The 15524-nt window shown below is 36.2% G+C and overlaps 1 protein-coding gene across 5 annotated transcripts in view; it reads right to left on the reverse strand.

The window, feature by feature from the left end:
• Positions 1-15524, reverse strand: part of Spidr (scaffold protein involved in DNA repair) — a 377942-nt gene that overhangs the window by 292580 nt on the left and 69838 nt on the right. Inside the window, exon 1 of one of the 5 annotated variants that reach the window (XM_078017205.1) lies at positions 9509-9619. The exons of the other annotated variants lie outside the window; for them this stretch is intronic. The gene's annotated coding sequence lies outside the window, so the exon portion shown is untranslated. Of the gene's footprint in view, positions 1-9508; positions 9620-15524 lie in introns of those variants that run through there. 5 annotated transcript variants of the gene reach the window in all.

Below are 15524 nucleotides of genomic sequence, written 5' to 3' on the forward strand. Positions count from 1 at the left end.
ACCAATGTGAGGAAGTAATCCCTCATACAGGAGTAAGTTCTGTATTTTACATACACAAAACAAAAACAAAAGGAATAAAAAGAAAAGAAAACCTTGTACCAAAGTTACAAGATCAAAAACATTGCTTTTGAGTCCCTCTGATTTGGGGCCAGCATGACAGCAATGACTCCTCAAATCAACTTCAACTGAGAACTACCTAGAGATTCCAGTTCCAGAGTCTGAGTCAAGGATGAAGAGACACAGATAGGAATACCTGACTTGTAGTAACCCTTGGCTAGATGACCAAGAGGGCAGAAGTCATGTGAAAATTTGGAAGAGGCTGAGGCAAGTTTCAAGTCTACATAGGATTAAATGTGACCAATTAGAGTTCTAGGCAAAATGCATGAAATATTTTTGTGACGACCAAATGTCTGATTTCCTAATTTACTGAAGAATAACACTTTTATAAAAATAATAACTGAGTACAGAGACTATACTCTCCTTTCCCTATATTCTCCTTTGAAACAACTATCCCTGTGTTTTTAGAATAATGATCCCTACCTTTGAATGAGTGCACTCGACTCTCTATAGGAACATAAGCCACTTTCCTTCATGTCCACAAAATATCCTTACCCATTACCTCTGTGGGCTGCGGGGAGAAAGAGACAAAAAGAAAGCCAGAGGAAGAACGATTTAGAGAGAAACAAAGAGAAAAACTAGGAAACACCATAATGGAAGCAGATTATCATACTCTCCTGACTAACATGTCAGTTCAGTGCTCCCCATACCAAATTGTAGCACTGAGCAAGATTCTGCTCTTCTAGAGAGCAAAATCAGGAATGATTGTTTTTAAAAAGTACCATTTCAATAACACAAAAAATTGTCCATTATGATTCCAAGCATAATATTATGGAATGCCACCATCTGGCAGACTTCCTTCCTCAGATATCCCTGCCAGGAGGCTGGGGCAGAAGGAAGAAAAACCAAGGAATTAAAGAGATCAAAATAGTCTTCTAATAAAAGAAGAAAAAAATGCTTTAACTTTTTGCTTTTTTAATAATTTCAGACATGTTTTTATCACAAGAACTTACCTCAGAGACTCCATGGAAACCCACAAACTTACTATAAAGCTAGCTCACTGTATACACACAGGGACATCTGGGATAGCCACTTGAACATGGAACAAGATTTGGTACAGATTTACTCTGTATGGGGTGATTGCTATGGTTTGAGTATATCCTTAAGGGTTCATATGTTGGAAGCTTAGTCCTCAGTGTGACAAGGTTGGGAGGTGGTAGAACCTTTGAAAAGTAAGGCCCAGTGGAAGGTGGCTAGGACATTGGGGGTATGCTCTCAGAAAGCATTAATGCTGGTGTCATGGAGTGAGTTCTTCTAAGAATGGGTTGTTATAAAAGAGCAAGACTGGATACCTCCTCCCCTCCTCTTACATTTATTTCTTCTACCACAATGCCATCTGTCATGCTGTAATGCAGCCAGGGTAGCAGGTAGTCCTTTCCAGAACTGGCAATACACTGTTTGGACTACCAGTCTCCAAAACTGCAAGCTAAATAAACCTCGTTTCTTTACAAAGTACCAGACTCTCGCATCTCATCACTGATACATAAAACAGACAAATACAGTAATCTTGACCAGCAAAAAAAAAAGGGCATGTAGAAATTATAGTCCCTATAACATTCCATATCTCAGGCTGAATACATATATCCATTATTTTTTCTTTTCACATTTTTGTGTACCTGATTATTTCTTGTAAAACAAAGAGAAGAGAATACAATGTACATTCTAGAAATGGTAGAAATCTGAGATGGCTGGTATGGAAAAATGCAATGTAAAGGAGCAATGGGACAAAATGTTTAAAATGGGCCTTACCCAAGCACTTTATATCAAGTGGACATGATATCAGTGGCCTTATAGACTATATGCTACAGAGAAGACCACAGAGGAGGACTCATCAATCCCATACCCCCTAGTAATATTGCAATAGCATCTAAGATAGGAGTTTTTGACCCTGCTACATGTACTAGTCACTGTGGGTCTTTCAAAGTGACTTAACCATGACACACAGAGTCAAACTCATGGTAGTACCTCTTAGGCCCCACTTCTGTATCTTCCAGGTTCCAGCACCTGTGCTCACACTCCTACTCCAATAGGCTGTCCTAGAGCCACTCTGGCACTTCAGGGCCTACCTCTTCTTGTCAAGGGCTCAAAGGTTATACTGTAGCAGAATCTTCGGCAGTTCATGGGCACAGGTGGTATCTCTAATTACTAAGGGTCCCTATGTTCCTGACATTCATCATGAAAGGCCTGGTCTTGTAGATCATAAATAAAACTTGTCCTCAGGCTGGTGCTTTTGTCATCATGGGTCCTGCATTACCAATCCACAACCCCCCCCCAACGTGCTACCTCCAGCCAGTCCTACCACCTATATTCCTGCTCCTCAGAATGGCTTTCTACCTCAGTGACTCTCAAACCACAGAATCACCTACAGAACTTGTTGAAACAAGGTGGGTCACATCCCTACAGACAGATTGGAGGTCTATGGTAGGCTCAAGAATGTACATTTGTAATAGGTTCCCAGGATCTGTTGTAGACTGTTAGAAGACCATCCTTCAAAAGCTACAGCTCTACCTAGTACTCACACATAAATATTTAGTTTTGGTTCCTGCCTGCCTTACCCAGACTCCTCCAATCCAAATCTATAACCTCTCTTGGGTTGGTGGACGTCTGGTTATACCCAGATCCTTTCTGGGAGGCACAGTATGTGACAGATCCAAGGATGCAGATAAGCTTCGTCCTTGTGAGTTCATCCTGTCACTTCCTAACTAACATCAGGTGGATGGAAGGCATGCAGTATATGCTGCATTAAATCTGTAAAAAAAATTAATGATTTATTATGATGACAAATTCATACAGTGCTATATGATTTACAAAGCAGTTTCATCCTTCTATTGCCTCATTTAAATATCACAAGATCTATAAGTAGATACTACTATTACCATTTTATAGATGGCAGAACTGAGGTTATAGGTACAGACCTACCTCAGATCACAGCACTTACATTTTAGCTTTTTAAATGTCATGAAGGACATTCTTCAGCTGCATTTCTAAAAAATACTTCCATCAGCCTTACTCATTACCATTTCAATACTAAAAAGTACAATAATATTTAACAAAGGTGTTAAGTAATATAGAAATACTCAAAATTCTTGGTTTAATCAGAGTCTTAGTCTTTTATGAACCAAGTAAATGTTTAGGACTCAGCAATTCCAAGAAAAAGGTTGAAGATACCACTGGATCCTTAAAGTATTGGACAGAAAGTGCCAATGAGTGGATAAGTTTTTTGCTCCATGGAGCTTTTATTTTATTTTTCTTTCATTTGAACTAATTGCCAACTAACAGGAATTGGGAGGCCGCACACACAGATCTGGATGACTAGCTCTCTTTAAAAATTGAGGGGATCTGGCAATGCTGGCATCTCATTCTTAAAAGGCCACAGCTGGCTGGAGCTGCCTCATGCTGTAATAGAGAGGCCTCTCCCAGGCAGGCAGGGTCCCTAGGCCTTCTGGTCTGTACCATCTGCCTGAGTCCACAGGCTTTCACAGGCCTCCTGCTCTAGAGTTTGTGCTTATATAGCTAACATGGATCAATAACACACAGATTGAGCAGAAAAAAATTTCTCGTGGAATTATAATTTAAAAGTGATAGGCTGATGAAGGACTGAGAAATAATATACAAATCACCAACCACAGAGCAGACCTTGAGAGCCTAACTCTTATTTTGTCTCTTCTGGGAAAGTCAGTCCCCTCCATTTCTATAAGAGAGAGTGATAAATTGTTCCAGATTCTTAAAACAATTTTATGTATATGCATACATATATATACGATATGGTATGGAAGCCAATTCTCATCACATCATTATAAACTTGTTGTTACTGAGGATCTGTATTTTGGAGGTAGAAGAGAGGGCTAGTGGCACATCCTCAAATGAAAATCACCATTCATGATATATTCTTGAAATGCAAAAAATACACACAAAACACATAAATAATGACTATACTTTCTTCAGAGATGGATGCTCTCCACACTAAATTATTCAACAATTATAAACTTTGTAAGTCATAATGTTGAGTATTCAAAGTCTCACTTAGGTTACTTAGGTTTATTACAGTAGATATATTGATTTTCTAGCATTATAGGGGAAAGTGTTCAAACAAATTTATCCTGTCAAATTTATCCTTATCCCCTATCCTGTCATGTGAAAAAAAAAATGAGACATAAAATCAGTGTACTATATTCATTAGCTATATTTTCCAGCTTGTCCCTATAGGGAGAGCCAAAATCACCCAGGGTATCTTGCAAAAAAGGAAATTCTCTCAAAGTCTGAAACTCGGGATTTTGTCTTAAGCCAATGGTAACAGCAGTGATATAATTTGACACAGAATGTGTCCTGATGAATAATATAAAAATGAACTAGCCCCAAGATTTGTGAAAGTACAAAGGACTGAGGTAGAGCTCTGCTCATTTGCAACACTAGATGTCTGTGCCATAATCTCAATTATACTAGAGTTGGTGTCTTAACATGAAAATAAATTTTACAAAAATGTTTACTCCAATCGCTTCCAGCTAGGAAATTTACTGTGTTATTTTACTAATGGGGAGAAAACTTGATAATAAGATGTGTGTGTGTGTGTGTGTGTGTGTGTGTGTGTGTGTGTGTGTGTGTGTGTAGGTGCATGCACGTTTGCGCATATCCTATAATCCAAATTCCTAAATGTAAATATCTATCAGCGGGAGTAAAGCCATTAAAAAACAGAGGGAAGAAGGAAGGGAAGGAAGGAAAGGGAGAAGAAAAGAAAGAAAAAGAAAAGAAACACATTTTACAAAAATAAAAATAAATAAAATCTTGAAATTTTCCCATTGAAGTAATATAAAGGTTAGGCAATATTCTTGGACTGAAAAACAAATTCTAATTAGATAATATAGACCAATGCCACGCCATGCATGCAGTGAAGTACAGGGAAGAATGACATAACTTGATTTCATCATTTTCTCCTCACTAAACTGTCTGGGTCAAGTATGGGGAGGATCTGGGCCTTAAAAAAATCTGGTGTTGGACTGGGGTTATGGCTCAGTGGTAGAGCACTTGCCTAGCATGCATGAGGCAGTTGGTTCAATCCTCAGCACCACATAAAAATAAATAAATAAAATAAAGGTATTGTGTCCATCTACAACTAAAAGAAATATATATATATTTTTTAAAAATCTGGTGTTAGATCCTGTCACTTCAGGAAAATGAGCCAACTCAAGAGGTGAGTGAACATTGAAAATCCATCATGTGTAACATACGGTTATTTGGAGAGAAACTGAGATAATTTCTTAATATTTATTTCTTTAAAAATTAAAAACATAAAATGGACTGCCAATTTACTTATTAACAGATTTGGTAAAGAAAGATTCTAACTCTCACAAGGTTGGAGGGCAAAAATTGCCAGAGAACACAAATCACACATACTTTAGTGACTAAATACCCACAAACTTGCTGACATTTCAGATAAACACATCTTGATTGTTTTTCATAAGACTTTAAAATACTTCATGATCAACTGTAGGAAATCTTTTTCTTTATTCCTTCTGTATTTTCTTCCCTGTTTTTTTCCCCCAGAATTCTAAATTCCAGACTTTAAATTTTCTTGAGAGTGAAAAACAAAACAAAAGCACATATTTATGAGAATGAAAATGAGGTTTATTGTGCTTTCCTTCTTAGAAATTCAGGTCAATTGAAACAGAGGAACTAAAAATTCTATGCAGAGTAAAATAAGTACTTATCTTACTCCATCATACCACAGGAAAAATGTTAACCCTGACAAAAGTTAAATGATGAAAAATAAAAATAAGATAAATGAAAGATGTTTTACTTGAGCAAATTTCCTCCTTCTCTTGGCTATCCTAAAGCCCCCCACTCAAGTGTTGTCTTTGGGCAGACAGCCTAGAATTTGGCAGATATCTCAATAACCACAATACAGACACCAAGCAGAGCAGAGTGTTGACAGTCTCCCAAACAGGCTAGATAGGCACAACAAGTTCTGACAGGTATCTAGAGAGTAGGTGTTGGGACATGGGAATCTGGTGGAATGATTTTTCCCTCCCTCAGATCCAAACAGCAAAGTGTGCCAAGGACTGGAAATGAATAAGAAACAAACTAGTGAAGAAAGTTAACTGCTCCCTTATAAGCTTAGCTTATAAATTTATACTCTTTCCTTTATTGCTTAATTTCCTACTTATTTAAGAAAATGTTTTACATGTGTGCTCAACTTAATGGACAAATAGAACACAAGAGAATTCCTTTCTCTACCATTTGTAAAGATATCTCATTCTTCCCCTTACCAACATGTAATCCTGGGCAAGTTTTTTAATTATCTGAAACATAGCCAAGTCATCCCATATACAAAATAAAGCAGTAAAGCACCATTTCAACAAGGGCACTGTGGAAACAATGAGAAAATATGTGTAAAATAGATTCTGTAGCACCCCACATATAAGGTAGACGCCCACAAAACAGCAGCTGTCATTACCATGCAAGTTTTAAAAACTGTAGTTCAGTATCCAATTTTCTAGGACTTTATGTTCATTCTGCTTTACTTTGGGTAACAGATGGAAAGCCCCCTCCTAGCCACCACCCACTGCAAATATGCTATCCATTATGTTTTCCATCAAAATTTCTTCTAGAAATATAAGTGATACAAATCATAGTCACACAGTCAACCCATGGGACATGTTAGCTTTGTTAATGAACAGTGTACTTAATGTTTAATTATCATATAAAATCTTGGTAAGAGGTTTCCAAATAACCAAGCCATGTGATCATTTGTGTTTATTACACACTCATTTCTTTAACTATTTATCTAATTAAGTGCAGAATCTTTCTTTGCCTAATTTTCTCATGTTTGAATATTTTGATAATACCAGGAGACATTTTGCTAAGGATTCTCAAATGATATGGAAGCTTCAGTAATGATAAACACTCTGAAGGCAGTTTCACTGAATGAAAAACTATGCTACCATGATAGCAACTCCAATCCGAACTTAACTTGACCCAATCACCTTCCCTGGGTAAAATTACCTGATAAAAGTAGATAAATTTAAGGAAATAAATGTAAACCAAAAGTATATTATTGCTGGCACAGTGGCACATGCCTGTAATCCCAGTGGCTTGGGAGGCTAAGGTAGGAGGATTGCAAGTTCAAAACAAGCCTTAGCAAAAGCAAGGTGCTAAAAACAATTATATCTAGGGGCTGGGATTGTGGGTCAGAGCTACAAACCTTGCCTCACATGTGTGAAACGCTGGGTCCTCAGCACCAAATAAAAATAAAATATACAAAATAAAGGTATTGTGTCCATCTAAAACTAAAAAAACAATTTTTTAATTATATCTAGCTATTCTTTTAGCATTAAGGTACTTACCTCGTATTAACTCATGAGAATATGAATCTTTGATACCTGTGTTTAAAAAAAATCTCGTCATTACCTGTCTGCATACCTTTTCTCTACTACACTCATTCACTCACTTTTTCATGATGATCCTGACCCTCAAGGAACTAGTGGTTTAATTAGGGAAAGAAGAAAGTAAGGTAATGATTACCAGGAGCTATGATGAAGATCACTACGAAAGCTGATACTGTGTAATTCATAATACAATACCCAAACTCAATTTTTTAAAAAACTACATATTTATGGGGTACAGTGTAATAATCTGATATATGTATGCAATGTGTAATTATCAAGTCAGGGTAATTAGCATTTCATCTCCCTCAACATCTATCAAACCTTTGGGCTGGGAATCTATGAATTCTCCTCTAGACTTTACCAAACTCAACTTTTAATTAAAACTGCAACACATTCATTTGAAGGTGGAGATAAAGGAAGCAGTAAACTCATTCCAGCACTTAACATTCAAAGGTCTTCTAAGAAATTTAGACATACAATCTACATTTAAAAATATTTAATACTGTTCAGAGGTTCTTGGATCTTGTGATTTGGATCTGAGGAAATCCCCCAAAAGCTGTTATTAATGCAAGAATATTCAGAGATGAAATGATTATATTATGAGAACTAACCTCAAAGGTCCACCCTAGTTTAAATGGACTGACAAGGTGGTAACTGTAAGCATGTGGGGCATAGCTGGAGGAGGTGTGTCACTGGAGGAAAGCCCTAGAAGGGTGCATTTGCCTTGCAGCTGCTTCCCCCTGCCTCTCTGCTTCCCGATCCTGCCATGAGCTGAGCAGCTTTCCTCTTCTGGGCCCTTCCTCTATGATGTGTTGCCTGAAGTAGGGTCCAAAGCAAAAGAGTCCACCAGCTGTGGACTGAGACCTCTGAAACCATGATAAACAAATAGATTTTTCCTCCTCTAGATTATTCTTGTTGGGCATTTTGGTCATAGTGATGTAAATAACTAAAATAGAAGAGTGATGAATGAGGTTTTGTTGTTATTGTTTTGTAGTATCAGGGATGGAATCTGATCAAACTTTTTTTTTTTTTTTGCTTTGTTTTGTGGCATATGAACCTCCTGCAAGCAATGGTAGGCAAGAACTAAACTACTATGCTATGTCCCCTGCTCTAAATAAGCACTTTTGCCAAAGGAAAATTTAATGGGGAGGAAAAAAGATTTAATGATAAAATAAAGATTCTTCCATTCAAACATAACTGAACTCTGATTTAAAAAGCATAGTCAATGTAACCTATATAGAAAAATGCCCCAAAGGAAGAGTTATTTTACAGCTCTTTTATATTATGTCTGTTTTAAATACTTTATAAGCTATAAAAGCACACATTTGGTATTTAGTTGTTTCACTTATTTATTTGTGATATAAAATAGATTTGTAGACATAAGCACTCCATTATTATTTGGCCTATGATTCTTACTCATTCACTGAGTAGGTTATAACCACCCGGTGAGCAAGGCCTTAATTAATGCCTGTCAGAAAGGCATTAATGAATAAGAAAAACCACAGTAACCAATCACAAACAGGCATGTTACCAGACATTAGCCAAACACAAACACACACACACACACACACACACACACACTCACCCACCCTCCCTCTCTCTCTCTCTCTTTCTCTCTCTCTCTCTCTCTCTCTCTCTCTCTCTCTCTCTCTCTCTCTCCCCCCATACCCCCAACTGAAACTAAGGCAAGCCTTCTTGGAAAATTTTCATCAGTATCAACACAAACTTATTACCTTGGTTCACTACTGCACTGAATAAGGGGGGAAAACAGTTATCTTCTAAGGGTCTGGTAAACCAGTAATGAAGCATAATATGTTTCTTAATTTACACATATGCAAATTAAACATTTTTAGGGAAGAGTTGTTTAAATAAGTACAATTAGTAGGCAAAACTGTTAAATACCAAAGAAGTAGTATATTTAGCTCTAATCCTTAGCTCTTTGTATACTCATTACATTTTTTTTTTAATACAAAAAAGAGGCAATGAAAGCTGGGCATGATGGTGCTTACCTATAATCCTAGTGACTTGGGAGGCAGGAGGACCCCAAGTTCAAGTCCAGCCTCATTAACTTGGCAAGACCCTCACTCAAAATAAAAAATGAAAAGGGCTTGGGATGTAGTTCAGTGATAAAGCACCCTTGGTTTAATCCCCAGTTCCTCTTCCACCCTGCCAAGGGAAGGGGGGGGAAAGGAAAGAAAAGAAACTGAGGAAGAACATTCATTACAATGAATGAAGGAATGAATAAAATACTGAAAGGTGGCATATTCATAGGCATATACTCCATGTCAATAGGCATATACTCCTTATCAAACATTGTGAATTTCTTGCTTCTAGCCCATGTTTTTCCAATTGTTCAATTCACGATTGAAAGGCATGATTGAAAAAAATACCTTAATGTGTTTTCTTTAAAGGTATAAAGTAATACCTTAAATGACACAGCACAGTCAATATGGTATATAGTATATAATAATCTGGCATGATTAAGAGAGCTGTTACTTTACCAGTTCAAGCATGGAAAGTCAATAAGTAGACAAGAATGTGATACCAGTAATAAAGCACTGGTTGCATATGAAGCCTTAAAAGAAAGGAAAAAAAAAAAAAGCCCTGAAAAACAAAAGTATTAATAAGCTTGTTCTAAAAGAACTAATTCCCCAAACCTATGTAACATGCAAAGACAAGAGGAACATTCCTAACTCAGTCAGAATCTACACTGAAACTTATTTGAATGAACTTGACCCTGATTGGCAGCAAGCCAGAAATCTTCGTCACTGAATGACTTAACAGAACACTGTGTTCTTGGCACAAGCACAAAAAAATGTGTTGAAATTCATGCTAAACAGAATCTTAGAATATAACTTAAAACAATTTTTAACTACGTGGTAAAAGATACTTAATAAGGGATTTTCAGCACTTGGTACATATTTATTTCAGGTAATGTTTTTTTCTCATTCCATTTTGGTTGCTTGAAATGTTTCCTTGAACAATCACTTCAACCTTCTCCAAAGCACACTAAACCCATGCTCTGGTCTTCCTCTGTGCTACTACTCTTCCACCACTGTACCTGGAAAATTCCAAAGTACTCTAAGCTGGTCTATTAGGGAGGGACAGCAAGTAAAGCCAGAAACAACGTGTTGACTCACTTCCGTGGAAAGCCCTAGAGAAAAATATGGGCTGCAGTTCAGCTCTGTCACGCAATGCAATTCCAACAGGTAAGAAGTAATAAAGTTATGTCATTCCCATACAGGTTATGTTAACTCAGCCACAAAGGTAAAATGCAAATAAGAAGGCAAGGAAAACAGTATTTGGCACATATAAGCACATAAAAAGTCTATAAACTTCCTTTACAAAAATATGCGTTGAAATTCATGCTAAACAGAATCTTAGAATATGAAATAAAAAATAAAAAACCCACTCATCTTTTTCATTTGTTTTAGCATCCTCCTTTTCTCCTACTCCAATTTTCAGGTGTCCTAAAATGTTACCCTTGATATATAACATAGAATAAATAGTTTAATCCCTAACCCTTAGCAAAAGAAGGTCATAATCTCCTCATACTCTGGGAAAAACTACCCAGAGTTCTACAGTGTTCAAAGCAAACGAGATCCAAACCACAAATATTGAGTAATCCACACTGGCAGAAATCACTACTGAAATAACAAATGTTATGTCTTCCTTTTGCTCTTCAACTCTGTAGTTTTCATTTTTAATTCTTCACCCCCTTTACTGTTAGTGGCTAAAGATACTAAATTTTCATCCTATAGCAGCAATACATATCCAATGTCTAGGCCAAACTCTGATATTGATATTTTAATGGTCCAGACAACAAAATACATAGTTAAATTATTTTTAATGGGAGTAAAATGTTTAAAGGATTTTGGACAATTATTCCTTCAAAGTTATAATGTAATTTAAAAGGTATTCCTTAAGTAGATTTATCTTTCCAAATATGGTTTGCTCAGATGAATATCAAAACTAATCTATTTTTATGCTAGAACCATCTACTCAATAAATAAAAAACACCCTGTTTGCTATATCAATTAATTATATAAAATCATTATTTATATTATACATTTGCTAGGATATTTTTCTCTTACAGCATTCCACAGTTTTAAACAGTAGAACTTCAACAATTTAGACAGCCTTGGCACTAGAATTATAAGAATTCTAGGCAAAGACTACCTGATAATCTTTAGAGAAACCATTCCACCTACACTGAATGACAGAGCAATGAGACTGCCTGCTTTTATACACACCCCTATATGTACACATACTATACAGGCAGGGCCCATGTAACATACATGAACACATGGGGATATTGACAACTTCAATTGAGAAAGAGTTTACAATGGAAAGAATTATTTTTTAACTTTGTTCTAATGGAATTTTAGAGAGAAGAGTTATATTTCAGAGAATTTCTATGTAGTCTCCAACCAGCTTATCCTGTCAACCAAATATACAATATCAAAACCTCATTATTTTTAACATTCATCACTTGGTTAAGGGGATATCTGCCAGGGTTCAATATATAAAGTTACTATTTTTCCTTGTTGAATTAATAAATATTAGGGGTAAATAATTTGAAATCATACAAATGCTGTTTCTCATTAAGATAGTCCACTAATTTTAACATTCAATGATGTACCATGCCTATAGAAATTATTACTATTATAGTCTAAATGGTGATTTTTCTATTTCCCTTATTCCTTTACATTTTTAAATTAAAGATGTTCTTTTTCATATGTATCAGTACAGACTTGGGGATATTTATTTTATTAAATTATAATCCAATGTTATCGGCATTTTTTATTCCATTGCTCAAGTTGTTTCATTTTTGGCCATTCAGAACACTTTTTTAGATTGGTTATGTCCCTTGGACATTTCTAACCCCTTTTGTTTTGAACTGTTCCTTATTTTCTGAAAGTACATGATGCTCCATCCAGGCTTATCACATATTTTTTCTACCGTAGCAGTAGCAGTAGAGTTAACCATTTTTCTAAAGAGCCTCCATTCCCCCTTTTGGAGAATGGTATGAATGGTATTAGAAACCAGGATCTAAGTGGTAGGTATGGTCATTGCTCTCTGCTCCTAGGCCCCCTCACGGTGGGCAGATAGAAATTATACACACATATATTTATGTCTATATTTCTTTTCTAAGCCTATATGAATGTGTGTTTGTTTGTTTCTTGGTTTTAAAAAGAAAGAAAGAAAAAGTCTTATTATGTTGCTCAAGGTATCCAAAGAACTCCTGGACTCAAGCAATCCTCCTACCTTAGTCTACTAAGTACTAAATAGCAGGGACTACAGATGCAAGCCACAGTGTACACTTCAAACTAAGAATCAATGTATTACACAAAAGTCGTTTCTCCAATGTTACAGTACTGCTTTCAAATTTAAGCTACGATTTAAGTCAATTTTTCTTAACTATAACAAGTCGTGGGCTATAATCCAGAGTTGTGAAAAGATATACGATATGATCATTAATTATAAGGTGTCAGGGTTAAATCTGCCCAGGTTAAAATGAGACCAGATTCACATAATATTTACTCATATACATTCCAAAAAGTTTTTTTGTCTATTGTTTTGGTTTTTTCTTGGGGGGGGGGGATTACTAGTTATTGAACTCAGGATAACTCGACCACTAAGCTACGTCCCCAGCCATTTTCGTTTTTTATTTAGAGATAAGAGTGTCACTAAGTTGCCCAGACTGTCCTCAAACTTGGAATCCTCCTGCCTCCATCTCCCAGGAAGCTGGGATTACATTCTTGCACCACTGTGCACAGCCCCAACAAGTTTTCTTGAGTAAGAAAGGCAGAAATGACATTATTAGGGTGCCAGAAATTTACATAACTTTGAAAGTATGGCACATAAACTATCTTAAGTGTCATCTTTCAAACTATGAAGGAAAAATTTTAAAACCACCAACCTTAGCCATCATACTATGAAATATCCCTATCTTGTTCAGAGTTTCTTTTTAGGAATCTGCAAGTTCTCTTTGTTACAATTTCTCTTCACACAAATTTCATAGATGGGGATTACTACTACAGGAAATTTAGTTTATTGTTATTAAGAAAAAAACATGAAATGGCCTATTAAGCTGATACAGAAAGGTCAGATACCTAAGAATGTCGTATAAGCATTTTATTGTGCCTCTCTGCAAGAGAGTTCTCTGTATAGCTTTGGACCAATCAAGTTCTCCCTCTGTTCTCACTTGCAGTTCTCAAGAATTCTTGACTGTGAAACTAGTTGTATGGGGAGTGCAGCATCCTGAGATAGGAAAGGACTGGCTGAAACAGGCCAGGCTCTGTTCCATTCCCACCCAGAAACAGGATTCCTTCAACACCTTAGCCCAAGGAATACAGTGGCCACTGAAATATAAAACCTCAGCTGCAGTGCAAGTGGGGCAAGTGCAGATGAGACTCCATCTGTCCTGGGTAGCTTTCTTGAGCCTTGGGGGACTAACTAACAATGAGGCCTAGGCTATTGTCCTTGTTGCCTATCTATAAGTGATAAATCCATTTCATGTGATTGTGTGTGGGTGTTATACATCATCAGACTCAGACAAGTTGGTAACAAGTGCACAGTGAACCTGTCTCACACTCCACTTCTTTAATTATTTGAAATAAACACTTGGTGAGTATCTATCACATGCCAATCTCTGTGCTAGGAACTGGGAATGAATTCAAACCTTAGACTAAAGAAGGGACTCCAAGTCTCTTTTTGAATACAAGAAAATCCAATTCTGAGATACCTGGAGGCAAAAATGTTATTGATAATAAAGTACTCTTTGTTTTCTATTTTGATTCTTAATTTTAATACAATTATATTCCAAATAATTTTTTAAAAAAACTATCTCAGTAAAGGAAGACTATATGTTCAAAACTAAGATATGTATTAGGTAATTTAAAAGACAAAAAAGATCTACGAATGCTACATAAGGCTATAATCTTCAAAACTTCTCTTTGGTAAAAAAGGTAAAATGGACAATACAGCATACACTTAATTAAATATAATATTAATTGAATAGTATAGGATGTTCGGGATATAGCTCAGAGGTAGAGTGCTTGCCTAGCATATATGACGCCCTGGGTTCAATCTGCAGCACTAAAGAAAGAAGAAGAGAGAAAGAGGAAGGGAGAGAGGGAGAAAAAGAAGGAAAGAAGAAGAAAAAGAAATTGAAATTAAATAGTATAATAAAATTAGGGTGGCTACACAATGAACTTGAGGAATGTGTGTCTTAATAATTTCCAGTCCAGTAGAACTCTAGATGTAACTGAGAGGTTTGTTTTACAAATTAACTATATTCTGAAATGTCTGCTCATAAATAGAGCAGTCAAGTTTTAAGAATATGCTTGGAAAATGCCCAAAATTACTGTTAGTGTAGTGTAGCCTATAGGCAAAAAGAAAGGGCAGGCAAGAGAGGTATCTGCACTAAAGTAAGTAAATATTTAAGTACCAGGGCACATAAAAAAGGATTTTTAAAAAGTATTCCAAGAGCTACTTTTAGACTTATAAATTCACAACTAAGTACAATAGAGGATAAAGAAGTATGAGAAAGAAAAGCTCATCTCTGCATTCTCATAACAACTAGATAATATATGGCAAAAGTGTGGCTATAGGAGAGCCCTGAAAGATCCTTAAGCAGGCAGCAGAAGACTCTCCCCTGTGCCTTTGGTGGGCAAGTCCTCTATTTACCATTTGGGGTTTCTTGAGTTTTCACTTCTCTAAGATTCAAATGGTTTTATGTGAAAATAAGTATAGAGAAATGTCTCCCAAACTAGGCAAAATCCCCTCCTTACGCTAAGTTTTAGTACAAATGGTCTTGTGTTAACAGTTTTCTTAAATACAGAATTTCACAAAAAAACATCCTTTCTAAGATTATTAGAAATAGTAATGGAAGTTGAGGAATAGAAAAAAGGCTAAGATAAAAGGTGTAACTGCAACAAATACTTTAATAAAACTCTCTGGGCAATGAGGAAAGACTTTGTTATGAGGCCCCTTTCTGTACAAATATTTGATTTTAAAATG

Source organism: Ictidomys tridecemlineatus, chromosome 7 (assembly GCF_052094955.1).
Source record: "Ictidomys tridecemlineatus isolate mIctTri1 chromosome 7, mIctTri1.hap1, whole genome shotgun sequence".
NCBI lineage: Eukaryota > Metazoa > Chordata > Mammalia > Rodentia > Sciuridae > Ictidomys > Ictidomys tridecemlineatus.